Source organism: Ceratotherium simum, chromosome 33, assembly GCF_057802395.1.
Source record: "Ceratotherium simum simum isolate JZ-2026a chromosome 33, ASM5780239v1, whole genome shotgun sequence".
NCBI classification, from domain to species: domain Eukaryota; kingdom Metazoa; phylum Chordata; class Mammalia; order Perissodactyla; family Rhinocerotidae; genus Ceratotherium; species Ceratotherium simum.
The window spans coordinates 8,514,240-8,526,339 of NC_141932.1; the positions used below are offsets into that span (position 1 = coordinate 8,514,240).

Here is a 12,100-nt window from a genome sequence, read left to right on the forward strand (position 1 = left end):
TGATCTGTATGGACTGAGAACTGAGCATCTGATGGAAGGCGAGACCAAAGCGGGAAAGAGACCCTTTGTAATAGCCTGCAGAGTTACAAGGGAAGCAGAGTTCACAGGAGCCAGATAAGTGTTGTAGATCATGATAAAGACTTTGCCTTTGTCTCTGTTGGAACAGCATCACCACTCAAGGGTGAAAGGATAAATTTTACATGTTGAAGGACAACAGTGATAAATTGAGGAGAAGAAAAATTGCCTTTGCGAGTTTACAAAAACTAAACTTCTGTTTTCCCGTAGAACTGTCTCACTTGAGGAGAGTTTCCCAAACACTATTAATAGTGCAGCTTCCTCTCTCCTTTTCTGAGCTCTTACCTGTGTTCACACCTTTGGTACATTGCCACTCATTTGGTTTTTTCTATTTTCACTTCACAGTCCAGGGCTCCTTCCCTTGCTCCAAAATAGAGATAATATTCAGATGAAAAACAGAAATTCTTGCTTATAAGAAGAAAGGAACATGATATTCTGTGCTTATTCAGAATTCCAACTCTTTGTTCAGCTGAGCAGGGCATTACAGATGGATCTAGAAAAATATTTCACCAATTCATCCACTGCCTCCCTTTTTTAGAATGCATAAGAAACAGTGTAACATGCAGATACTTACCTTTCTTTCAAGAACTAGTGAATCAAAAGCATGGGTAGAAAACAGGCAATTGGATATTTAAAAGTTTCAGTAGGGCTTTATAAATAGTTAAGCTCTGGGACAACCCCTAATGTCTCATGAAGCGGGCAGATCACCTGAAGAAAGGGCAAGTTTAAACTCCTGATGCCGCATCATGAAGCTTTTCATTTCTGAGTCAACAGGGCTTTGATCTCAGTCAAGCAATGTAGGGGCTCCCAGGAGGCAAACAAGGGAAAGTGCAAAGACACTCAAGAACAGATCCTGACTTCTGGAGGGAAGTTCTCCTTACCCAGGGAGAGCAGGTTCCTGTAGTTCTCCAACATCACGTCCCTGTACAAGGCCCTCTGAGCAGGGTCCAGGCATTCCCACTCCTCCCGAGAGAATTCCATGGCCACATCCTGGAATGTCAACCATCGCTGAAATGAAAAACACATTTCACCAAAGGAGTCATGGGGGGAGTTCTTATTTTCACACCAAATGAGAAGAGGTGAGAGGTGCAAGTATCAATTTAATTCAAGCGTGTGTTCTGATAAATCCATGTAAAGGTATTTTGACAAGTTATGTGTCTCTAACTTTAATTTCTTATACTTCTCCCTAAGAAATGATATCCTCCAAATCAATGTGGATTTTTCATTTTTGTGGACAATACATGAAATATATAAATAAAAATTCAACATGTGTATGAGAAAGTGTTAGATATTATGCTCTACACACTGAGATTCAATATCTAGAATAGGTAGAGCATGAGTAGTGTCTTCAGAGAAGACAAAGTCCACAGTGGCTTTAAAGAAAAGTCAGAATCTTCAATTGTGATAACAAGAGGAATGACTGACAGTTTTTCAACACTTCTTGTGTGCTAAGCATTATTCTAAATGCTTTATATGTATTAATTTCTCATCAACATAATAGCTTATTAGAGAAAGATCTGCTCCCATCTTACAGAGGAGAAAACTGTGTCAGAGACACTCTAAGAAACTCGCCTCAGATCAAATAGGTAAGAAATGACAGCAATCACCTGACCTCAGGTGGTGGAGTTTTAGAACTGAACCTAAAGAATCAAACAGTTAAGTAACAGAGCATTAAAAGAACATTGACAGAGGGTTCTCTGAGAAATTTTGTAACAAGTTCAAGGTTAACCAAATGGAACTGCATAGAAGGTTATTATATATGTGCACATAGACATGCATGCACATATTTTTTTACTATTCCTACTACTACTTAAATCATTATTTTAATAGTGTAGAAGAAATTTAAGGCTGTGGAATACATTTAAGATATAATTTCAACTGCTAAAAAATATAAAACTTACGAAATGATGATGTCTTTTATAAAAACCATGGACTTGGACATCCATACATTCATGCACACAATATAAACACACAAATTACCTGAAATTAGAAGATTCGTCTCAATGACATTTTTTGGAAGATTTTTTTCATTATTATTTTCATTCACATGTATTTCAGCATCCTTGGGAAAATGAAAATGTATCAATTGTACTTAATTTAGTTAGTCGACATTATTCTATATTAGACTCATTAAAAACTAGTATAGATATGAAAAAGTATGGAATACTTTAACTCCAATATCAATAAAATAACTGTATTCGAAAATATACAGTTTTATCCATTTAAATTTAGATATGTAGGCATTAACAAAAGCCAGAGGTTATTCGTTTATTCAACTAATAAACGATTGAAGATTAGAAAAGTTATTAGTTATACAGTAATTTAACACATTAAGATAAAAAAAATATCACCGTAGTAGATTCTTGCAAAAATTGTAGGATAATTAAAAATCATGACAAAAATGTAATTTGGGAAAAAAACTGGTATTAGGCAAGAACATTTTACCAGTCATCATGATCAACAGAAAACACTGGATGCATTTCCTCTGAAATTACAGTGGAGAAATTGGGCTAGCCAGGGCTCCTGCAATTCACCTCTGTACAGTATGCCTGAGCCCAACCAATAGAAGAGAGAAAAGGAAGAAAAATACAGAGCGGGAGCGAGAGAGAGTCGAAGAGCTGGAACTGTTAAAATTCACAAACCTAAGAACAAGAATAGGCTATAAATGAAAGAAGAGAAAAAGATATTCCATGTAAACAAGATCCTAAAGAGAGCAGGGGTGGCTATATTATATCAGACAAAACAGACTATAAGACAAACACTGTCACAAGAAACAAAGGAAATTATAATGATAAGAGATTCATTCAACACAGAGATATAAAAATTATAAATATACGTGCATCTAACACTAGAGCTCACAAATATATGAAGCAAACATTGACAGAAATGGAGTAGATAACAGCACAGTAATAGTATGAGACTTCAATACTCCAGTTTTAGTTATGGATAGAACAACCAAGCAGAAGATCAATAAGGAAACAGAGGATTTGAACAACACTATAGACCGATTGGACCTAACAGACATATACAGAACACTCACCCAACAACAGCAGGAAACACATTCTTCTCAAGCACACATGGAACATTCTCCATGATAAACCACACGTCAGACCATGAAACAAATCTTAATAAATTTAGAAAGAGTGAAATCATAAGAAGTACCTTGGCTAACCACAGTGAAATGAAATGTCATGCAAATACTGGAAGGAAAACAGAAAATTCCACAAAATGTTGGATCTTAAGTTATTCTTAAGAAACCAATGAGTCAAAGAAGAAATCAGAAGGGAATTTTTAAAATATCTGAATGAAAATAAAAATAAAAATACAATATACCAAAGTTTATGGAATGTAATGAAAGCAGCACTAAGAAGGAAATCTACAGTGGTAAATGCTTACATTAAAAAAGAGGAAAGATCTCAAATCAGAAATCTATTTTTACACTTCAAGGAAGTAGGAAAAGGGGAACTAAGGCCAAACTTAGCAGAAGGAAAGAAGTAAATAAGAAAGATGAGAACAGAGATAAATGAAATAGAATAAGAAAAACAATATAAAAATCAAACCAAGAGTTCGTTTTTTGAAAAAATTAATAAATTGAAAATCTGTTAGCTAGATTAACAAAAAAAAAGATGATTCAAATGACTAAAATCAGAAATGAAAGAGGGGACATTGCAAGTGATGTCGCAGACATTATTTAAAAGAATTATAAAAGAATACCATGGGGCCGGCTCTGTGGCTTAGCGGTTAAGTGCGCGCGCTCTGATGCTGGCAGCCCGGGTTCGGATCCCGGGCGCGCCCCGAGGCACCACATCTCCGTCCAACCCGAGGCCGAGTCCCGCGTACAGCAACTAGAAGGATGTGAACCTACGACATACAACTATCTACTGGGGCTTTGGGGGGAAAAAATGAATAAATAAAATCTTTATGCCACCAAATTACGTCACCTAGAAGATATGGGTAAATTCCTAGAAACATTCCTATAAACAAAATTCCTACTAAGACATAATCATGAAGAAATAAACAATGTGAACAGAATTATAACTACAGAGAAGATTCAAGCAGTAATCAGAAACCTCCAACAAAGAAAAACTCAGGAGCAGATGGCTTCACTGCAGATTTCTACCAAATATTTACATAAGAATTAATACTAATCCAGCTAAAAATCTTAAGAGTGGAAGAGGGAACACTTGCAAACTCCTTCTATAGAGCCTGCATGATTCTGATACCAAACCCAGAGAAAAACACAAGAAGAAAACTACAAACCAATATCCTTGATCAATATTGATACAAAAACCCTTAAGAAAATCAAATTTAACAGGACATTAAAACAATTATACATCATGACCAAGTAGAATTTACTTCTGTAAGGCAAGGATGATTCAATATACAAAAATCAACCAATGTTAATATATCATATTAACAGAATGAAGGGAAAAAAAATGATCATCCCAATTGATGTAGAAAGGCATTTGACAAAATTCAACAGCCTTTCAAGATAGAAACACTCAACAAACTAGGAATAGTAAACTACCTCAACATAATAAGAGCCATGTATGAAAAGCAGACAGCTAACATTATATTTAATGGTGAAAAACTGAAAGCTTTTCTTCTAAGATCAGGAAGAAGGCAAGGATGCACACTCTCTGCACTCCTATTCAACAAAGTACTAGAAGTCCTAGTCAGCGCAACTAGACAGGAGAAAGAAATAAAAGTCATCCAAATTGGAAAGGAAATAAAATTATATTTTTTCACAGATGATAAGATCTCTTATATGTAGAAAACCATAAAGATTCCACAAGAAAACTGTTATAAGGAAAACATGATTTTAGAAAAGTTGTGGGATACAAAATCAGCACACAAAAATCAGTTGCATTTTTATACACTAGCAATGAACAATCTGAAAAGGAAATTAAGAAAACAATCTTATTTAACATAGCATCAAAAGGGATGAAATATGTAGGAATCAACTTAGCCAAGGAGGCGGAAGACCTGTACAATTAAAACTACAAGCCTTTCATAAAAGACATAAAAGAAGATACAAATAACTACAAAGACATCCCATACTCATGAATTGGAAAACTTCTTATTGTTAAATTGTCCATACTGCCCAAAGTGTTCTACACATTCAATGGAATCTGTATCAAAATACCAAAGGTGCTTTTTGCAGAAATAGAAAAAAACATGCTAAAATTCATATGGACTCTCAAGGGACCCTAAATAGCCAAAACACTTGAAAAAGAAGCTAGAGGCCTCACTTTTTTAGATTTCAAAACATATTACAAAGCAAGAGTGATCAAGATGGTGTGGTACTGGCATAAACACAGATACATAAACCAATGGAACGGAACAGAACAGAATGCTCAGAAATAAACCCTTGCATGTGCCAAATGATTTTGACAATGGTGCCAATACTATACAATGGGGAAAGGAGAGTCTCTTCAACAAATAGTACTTGGAAAACTGGATATCTACATGCAAAAGAATTAACCTGGAACTTTACCTGCATCAAACATAAAAACTCCTGCGTGTCAAAGGATACAATCAACAGAGTGAAAAAGTGAGCTCTGAGGAATGGATGTGATGAAAATAATTTAAAGAATCCAACTGTCACATATTTAGGTTGATTTCATATTTTAAAACTGATGATAGAATAAAACACACTCTGTCACTAACATCTGTTTCTCAACTTTCCATTCCATTCTCAATCATTAATATTTTGAAGTCCAGTGACTCACTCATTTAGCTTCAAATGTATTATAAAAACAAACAGTCAGAACTGATTTCCCCTTATTGGTCTCTTTTCCAGAATTTATCAAGTATTTGTGTATATTGATATGTGACTTCCATGTGCACCTTCTTTCACCCTGGTCTAGAGAGAGCTCACAGTGCCTCCAGATGGGGCCCCTAAACAATCCCTGCTGCCCAACCACACTGACACCCCATCTCCAATCCATGGGTATAAAGCCCTGCCCAGGACCACGCCCAATGGAGCCTCCTCACAAGTTCCATGTCACTGGGTCATGGTGAGATGGAATCTAAGTGGAGATGAGAAGGATTGAGGGAAGGCCCTGAGTGACCGGGAATGAACAGAGGTCAAGCAGGATACTTCAGAGTCAGAGACTGGCAAGTCCAAAGAAGGGCATTTCAGGAAGGAGAGACAGAACCATCAACTGAGAATATGACTTTACCTGAGAAAGAGCCATTCCTGACTCCTTTTCTTTCCTCTTCTGAGCTTTGTCCTCATGCAACATGAGTTTTTAGAAGACAGTCTTGCAAGTTATACCTACATAGAGACCAAGAAGTGGGTTTTTCTACCAGTTTCTTCACAACTCACTCCCCTCCTGGTGAAGCCCTCACATATAGTGCAGCAGTGGGGATGTGGGCTGGACTGACCCTCCCCTTCAGGTCACAAACCTGGCCCTGATCAAACCCCATGCAGAGCAGAGCCCCCTCACCCTTAGCCCAGATCTCAGCCCCCAGGAATGGAAGGACTCAGAGCCTTGGTGCTCAATGCTGGATACAGTTTAGAATCACCTGGGGCACTTCAAATATTACTGAGGCTGGGCCTCACCCCAACTATTGGCAGGAGAATCTGGCCAGGGGGCACAAAAGATGTATTTGCAAAACGCCTCACCAATCTAATGTGAAGCCTGGGTTCAGTACCACTCGGAGGAGGCAAGCCCAGCACACCGCCCACTTTCTTTTTGTTTTCCAGATTTACTGAGGTATAATTAACAAATAAAAATTGTGTATATTTAAGGTGTACAATGTGATCATTTGAAATACATATGCACTGTGAAATAATTATCACAATCTAGTTAGTTATCCCATCCATCACCTCACAATTACCATTTTTGTGTGTGTCTGCACAGAAAGAACACTCAAGATTTACTAACTTAGCAAATTTCTAGTACATAATACACTATTATTAACCAAAGTCACCATGCTATAAATTAGATCCTGAGAACTTTTTCATTTTACAACTGTATTTGTACCCTTTGACCAACATCTCTCCATTTTCCCCACCTCCTAGCCCCTCATAACCACCATTTTACTCTGTGTTTCTATGAGTTTGACTTTCTTGGATTCCACATATAAGCGAGATCATGTAATATTTGTCTTCCTCTGTCTGGCTTATTTCACAAAGTGTAATGTTTTCCAGGTTCATCCATGTTGTAAATGGCAGGATTTCTTTCATTTTTGTGGTTGAATATATTTCATCACATATATATACACAACAGGTTTTCCTTATCCATTCATCTGTCAACAGACATTTAGGTTGTTTCCACATCTTGGGTGTTGTGAATAATGCCGGAATGCACAAGGGAGTGGAGATATCTCTTGAAGATGCTGATTTCATTCCCTTTAAGTATGTAGCCAGATGTGGGATCGCTAGATCATATGAATGTTCTATATTTAATTTTTTGACAAAACTCCATACTGTTTTCTATATGGCTGTACCAATTTACATTCTCACCAACAGTGCACAAGGGTTCCCTTTTCTCTACACCCTTGCCAACACTTGTTATCTCTTGTGTTTTTGCTAATAGTCATCCTAAAATGTGTGATACCTCCTTGTGGCTCTGCTCTCCCCTGGGGCCTCATTGTCACCAGGATCCAGAGAGTGGAAGGGGAAGGAGCAGAAAGAAACATGCAAAGCAGCAATGTGGAGCAGAGGTGGGAGTAAGCGTGTGGCTGGCATGTTAAATGGGAGGGGGGTCAGAGAAGGTGATATCAGAACAAGGACCTTGGAGAGAAAGGGTGTTTGCCACCTCCATCGGAGGGGCCACATTGTTCTAGGCAGAGGGACAGACCCTGTCAGCACCCTGAGGCAGTAGCAACCTTGGCCCCGGGAAAAGGAAGGAGACTGGTGTGGCCAGAGCAGGGTGAGGAGGAGGAGACAAGCAGGGGAGGAGGGCAGAGAGGCACTGGGGGAAGCTGATCAGGAAGGGCCTTGGTCTTGAAATATTTTTCTTCCATATCTCAAAAGAGTTTTAGAAACCATGTATTCTCTCACTCATTTTAAGTAAACATCTAATTTTTTCTTTATTTTATATATTAAAATACAAATAATATAATACCTTACATATTTTATATACATGTCAAAATGTTCATCTTAGCCCCAGGAAGTACCGGGTCACCCTTCACTGAGATGTGGAAGACTGCAGGGTGAACATGACTGGGGGAGTTCAAGAAATCAGTTCTAGAAGTATTAAAGCGGAGATGTCTGTTAGATGTGCCAGTAGAAATGTCTAGAAACAGGACATTAGACTTCAAGGGAGAGATCTGGTCTTGAGAGGGAGAAAATGGGAGACATGTAGGTGGTGCTGAAAGTCATCAGATGAGATGATGGAGAAAGGCAATGGGTGTAGACAAGAAGAGGTTAAAGGTCTAAGCCTTGGGATGCTACCACATACAGAGACCTGGGATTTCAGGAAAATCCATTGGAGGAAACTGAGAAATGAAGAGGGAGGTGAGAAGAAAACTGAAGCAAATAGATTTTTGAAGACTAATGGGATGTCCTTAAAGCCAAGAAAATCAGTCTTTCAAGGAAAAGGGAGTCATCCACTGTGCAACATGCTGCTAAGAGGACAAGTAAGATGAGAAGATGAAATAGATTACTGGACTCAGAAATAATGAGGTCATTGGTGACTCTGTAAAATAAAATATAAGAGGAATGGTTGATGTGAAACCTTTTGGATGGGGTTCAAGTGAGAATTGGTGGTAAGAATTGAAGACAAAGACTATAAACAAGTTTTTAGTATATTGCGCTCTGAAATGAATCATAGTAAAAGGTTATTTAATAGAGGAGGAAATATAATTAATTGAGAAGGTTTTCTTTTAAAGATGGTAGACAGCATAAAAAGGTTTTGGGGAATGTGTGTGTATCTGTGTGTGATAGAAAATACCACCATTTGTAAGATAGATAACACCACCATTTGTGTATGCTGATCAAAATAAAAGTGAAAAAGTAAAAATATATGATGCAGTGGAGGAAGGATGCCCTACCATCCCGAAACTGTGAGTGCAGCTGGCAAATCAGCCACAGCAACAGCCAGGAGCAGGGACAGACCCTTCTCGGTCACTACAGAGTAGAGAGCACAGGGCTGGACGCAGGCAGTGAGCCAGCTGGAAAAGATCTCTTCCCTTTGCTCAAGGGGCTCAGTGGAAGAACAGGGTGTCCAGAAAAAAGATGGAAGAGGATGAGTTGGACTTCTGAGGGGCTCTAGAAGACAAGTATGGATAGACAAATAGGGAAATGCAAGAGGAACAGGGCCAAGAATTAAGCGAGACCAGTCAGTTTGGGTGTATATTTTTCTCCAACTATGAGCAGCCACTTGGGGACAGACACAGAGGAGGCAGAGTTGGACGTGATGATGGTGTCAGAGAGAAGCAAGGAAGTAGAGATCCTTTGGGAGAATGAATATTAGTCCTTTGCTTTGGGGCAGTGTCAACTGCCCCAAAAGGGCTCAGTCCATCCTTTTGCTCTTATGTTGAATAAATAACTAGTCACAGGAGGTTTGGATAAATTCGAGTTGTAATTTTCAGAACAATTATGGGAATCACCCTCATCACCAGCCCTAGCCTCTTGCTCTTCTCTGAGGAGTACTCAGCCCAAATCACAGCCAGCCAGCCAGGATACCTGAAGGGTTTCCTCAGAACATTTAGATGACTGGGACTGTATTTCTGAAATCTCCTCTGAAAGCTCAAGAAAGATACTACAATACTAGCCCTGATCCCCAAAGGAATCTAAAAACAAAAGAAAGTTGCTGGATTCCCAGCCATGATTCCAAAAGGAATCTGAAAACCAAAGAAAACTCCTGTATTTTCACCAGGGCTGAGCCCCAAAAGGAACTGTGCTCCCATCAGAAAACAACTGAGTACTCACCAAAGATGATGTCTTGAACTCAAGGACAGAGCCTTAAACCGGGAGGACAAAGCCTCTCCCTATTCCAAATAAAAGTCAGAGAGCTCAGAACACAAAGGCAGCAGAGCTTGAAATTCAAGAAGAGACTCAAAAAACCAAATTGAGCTCAAAAAAATCATGGAAGCAATGAGCACAAGGGGCTTGGTGCAGGTACCTTGCTAGCTTCCATGGGTTCCAACTTTTGGGAGTTACCTCCTTCGGATCCCACTTCAGATGCCATATATGTCAACCTTAAAAATAAAACAGCTCGTTGTTTTACCAGCAAAACAAGTTCATTCAGGAATACACAAAGAATTATAATTCAGAATGTGCAGGCTGCATCAAACCATAGGGAAATCCAATAAATAAGAGAAAGAAATGTTATTTTATAGAGAAAAAGGTGGAAATTGGGAAGGATTGTTTTGAATGAAAGTCCATTGGAAAAAACCAAGAGTTCAGGGTGACAGTTTCTCATGGGCCCAGTTGCTGGGGTAGTCAATTTCTGTTTGGGATGCAATGTACATTTCTTCCCATAATTAATAATTCTTTCCTGTTGAGTCTTCTGTTGGGGTCTGTAACTGTCTATCTTCCTGTTGATGAGTTCTTTCTGTTGGGGTCTGTAATTGACTATCTTTCCTGTAATTGACCTCAAGTTGCATGGCAGCTTCCTCTTCTGGCCTCCTGCCTCCACTTTAAATGAGGTTTCCTTTTATTAATTATCACAATATTAATAAAACATATAAATAGACGAAGTTATACTAAAATGCACTCTCAGTGTTTTCAGCCCTCAACTCTTATGAGAGCTAATTCCCGGCCAATAAAGGAAAGCCAACAAGGTGGAGGCTAGACCTTGGTTTACTCAGACACCAACTTATAATCAGCTTCTCTTGGGGAGCATGGGAGCCTCCAACCAATAAGTTTCCTGTCAACTTCAAGAGAAATCACTTCAGCTGGTCAGGAGACTTACCAAGTACATGTTATGTGTAAATGTGGGAGGAGAATATTTGATAAAAAAACGTGGATTGGGGTCCCCATGTAAGGCAAGATGGCTGAAAACAATTTAGATGGAGAGTTCAGATATCAGCACCTCTTGACCCCAGATGGTGCACAGTCCTGGCTCCTTCATGGAGATCCACTTCAAAGTCCGTCTGCATGGAGTGACCAGAGCTCAGGGGAAGTGAGCTCAACACAGGGAGCCTGGGGAGAGAGAGGGACAGGAGAAGAGTGGCTTCTGTTCTCTTCTCCAAGAGAAATTTATCTGCACAAGTTTCAATCCGTTTGAGTCCAAGCATTTAATTACTTAAAAAAATAAAAACTCAGCAAAATATTAAGAGGGGAAAAAAACTTTTAAAAGTTTGAGAAACTGGGATTAGTTCTGAGGAAAACAGAAGAGTGCTGTTCATTGGAAATAATCTTTCAGAAATTTCTGGAACACATACAGATGTGATCTGGTTGATTAAAACCTAGCCAGCATCATCTTCAGAATTTCCACAGGGAACAGAAAAAGAGCTATTAACTCACATACTTCAAAATAAAACTATTAACGGTGTAAATGATGCAGTTGCAAACGTGAAAACTAGTTTTACTATTTGGATTTATTGTTCAGTAAGGCAATAGACATCACTATCTCACGTCTCTGGAAATATTTCAAACTTAAGATTGCATTAGTTTATAGAAAAGCCAAATCTCTCTCAAAAAGTCTACCTTTTACAAGCCTCATTATCTGCACATGACATAAAACATTCAGAAACAGAAAACAAAGATAAGTTAACATAGCCAATGTATTTAATTTTCCAGTTAAAAATACTCTTCCAATTAACTGAGAATAAAATTTTTAAACTTGAAATTGCAATTATATTTAGTAATTAATGACTTCAGCAAAATACAGGATGCCATCCAGTACCTCTCAAACATATTTGGATTATTATTCATCTCCAGAGGTGTAGATTAGAATAACAATTTAAATTTAAATAAGGAAAAATTAATTTATATCCATACAGGAAGAAATTCTTGTTTTCTCTTTTTTCTTTTTTCATGAAGGAGATGGGCGCTGAGGAGCATCTGTGCCCATCTTCCTCTATTTTGTATGTGGGTTGCCGCCACAGCATGGCTCGATGAGCC

General features: G+C 38.4%; 1 long non-coding RNA gene across 1 annotated transcript; it reads right to left on the reverse strand.

Annotated features, from left to right (window-relative positions):
• Positions 1–1,023: 1,023 nt before the first annotated feature.
• Positions 1,024–11,991, reverse strand: LOC147912782 (uncharacterized). Its single transcript, XR_015549571.1, has 4 exons — positions 10,155–11,991; positions 6,261–6,355; positions 2,056–2,137; positions 1,024–1,083 (listed from the first exon to the last, which is right to left on the reverse strand). It is a non-coding gene; the product is annotated as an uncharacterized LOC147912782 (long non-coding RNA).
• Positions 11,992–12,100: the final 109 nt, after the last annotated feature.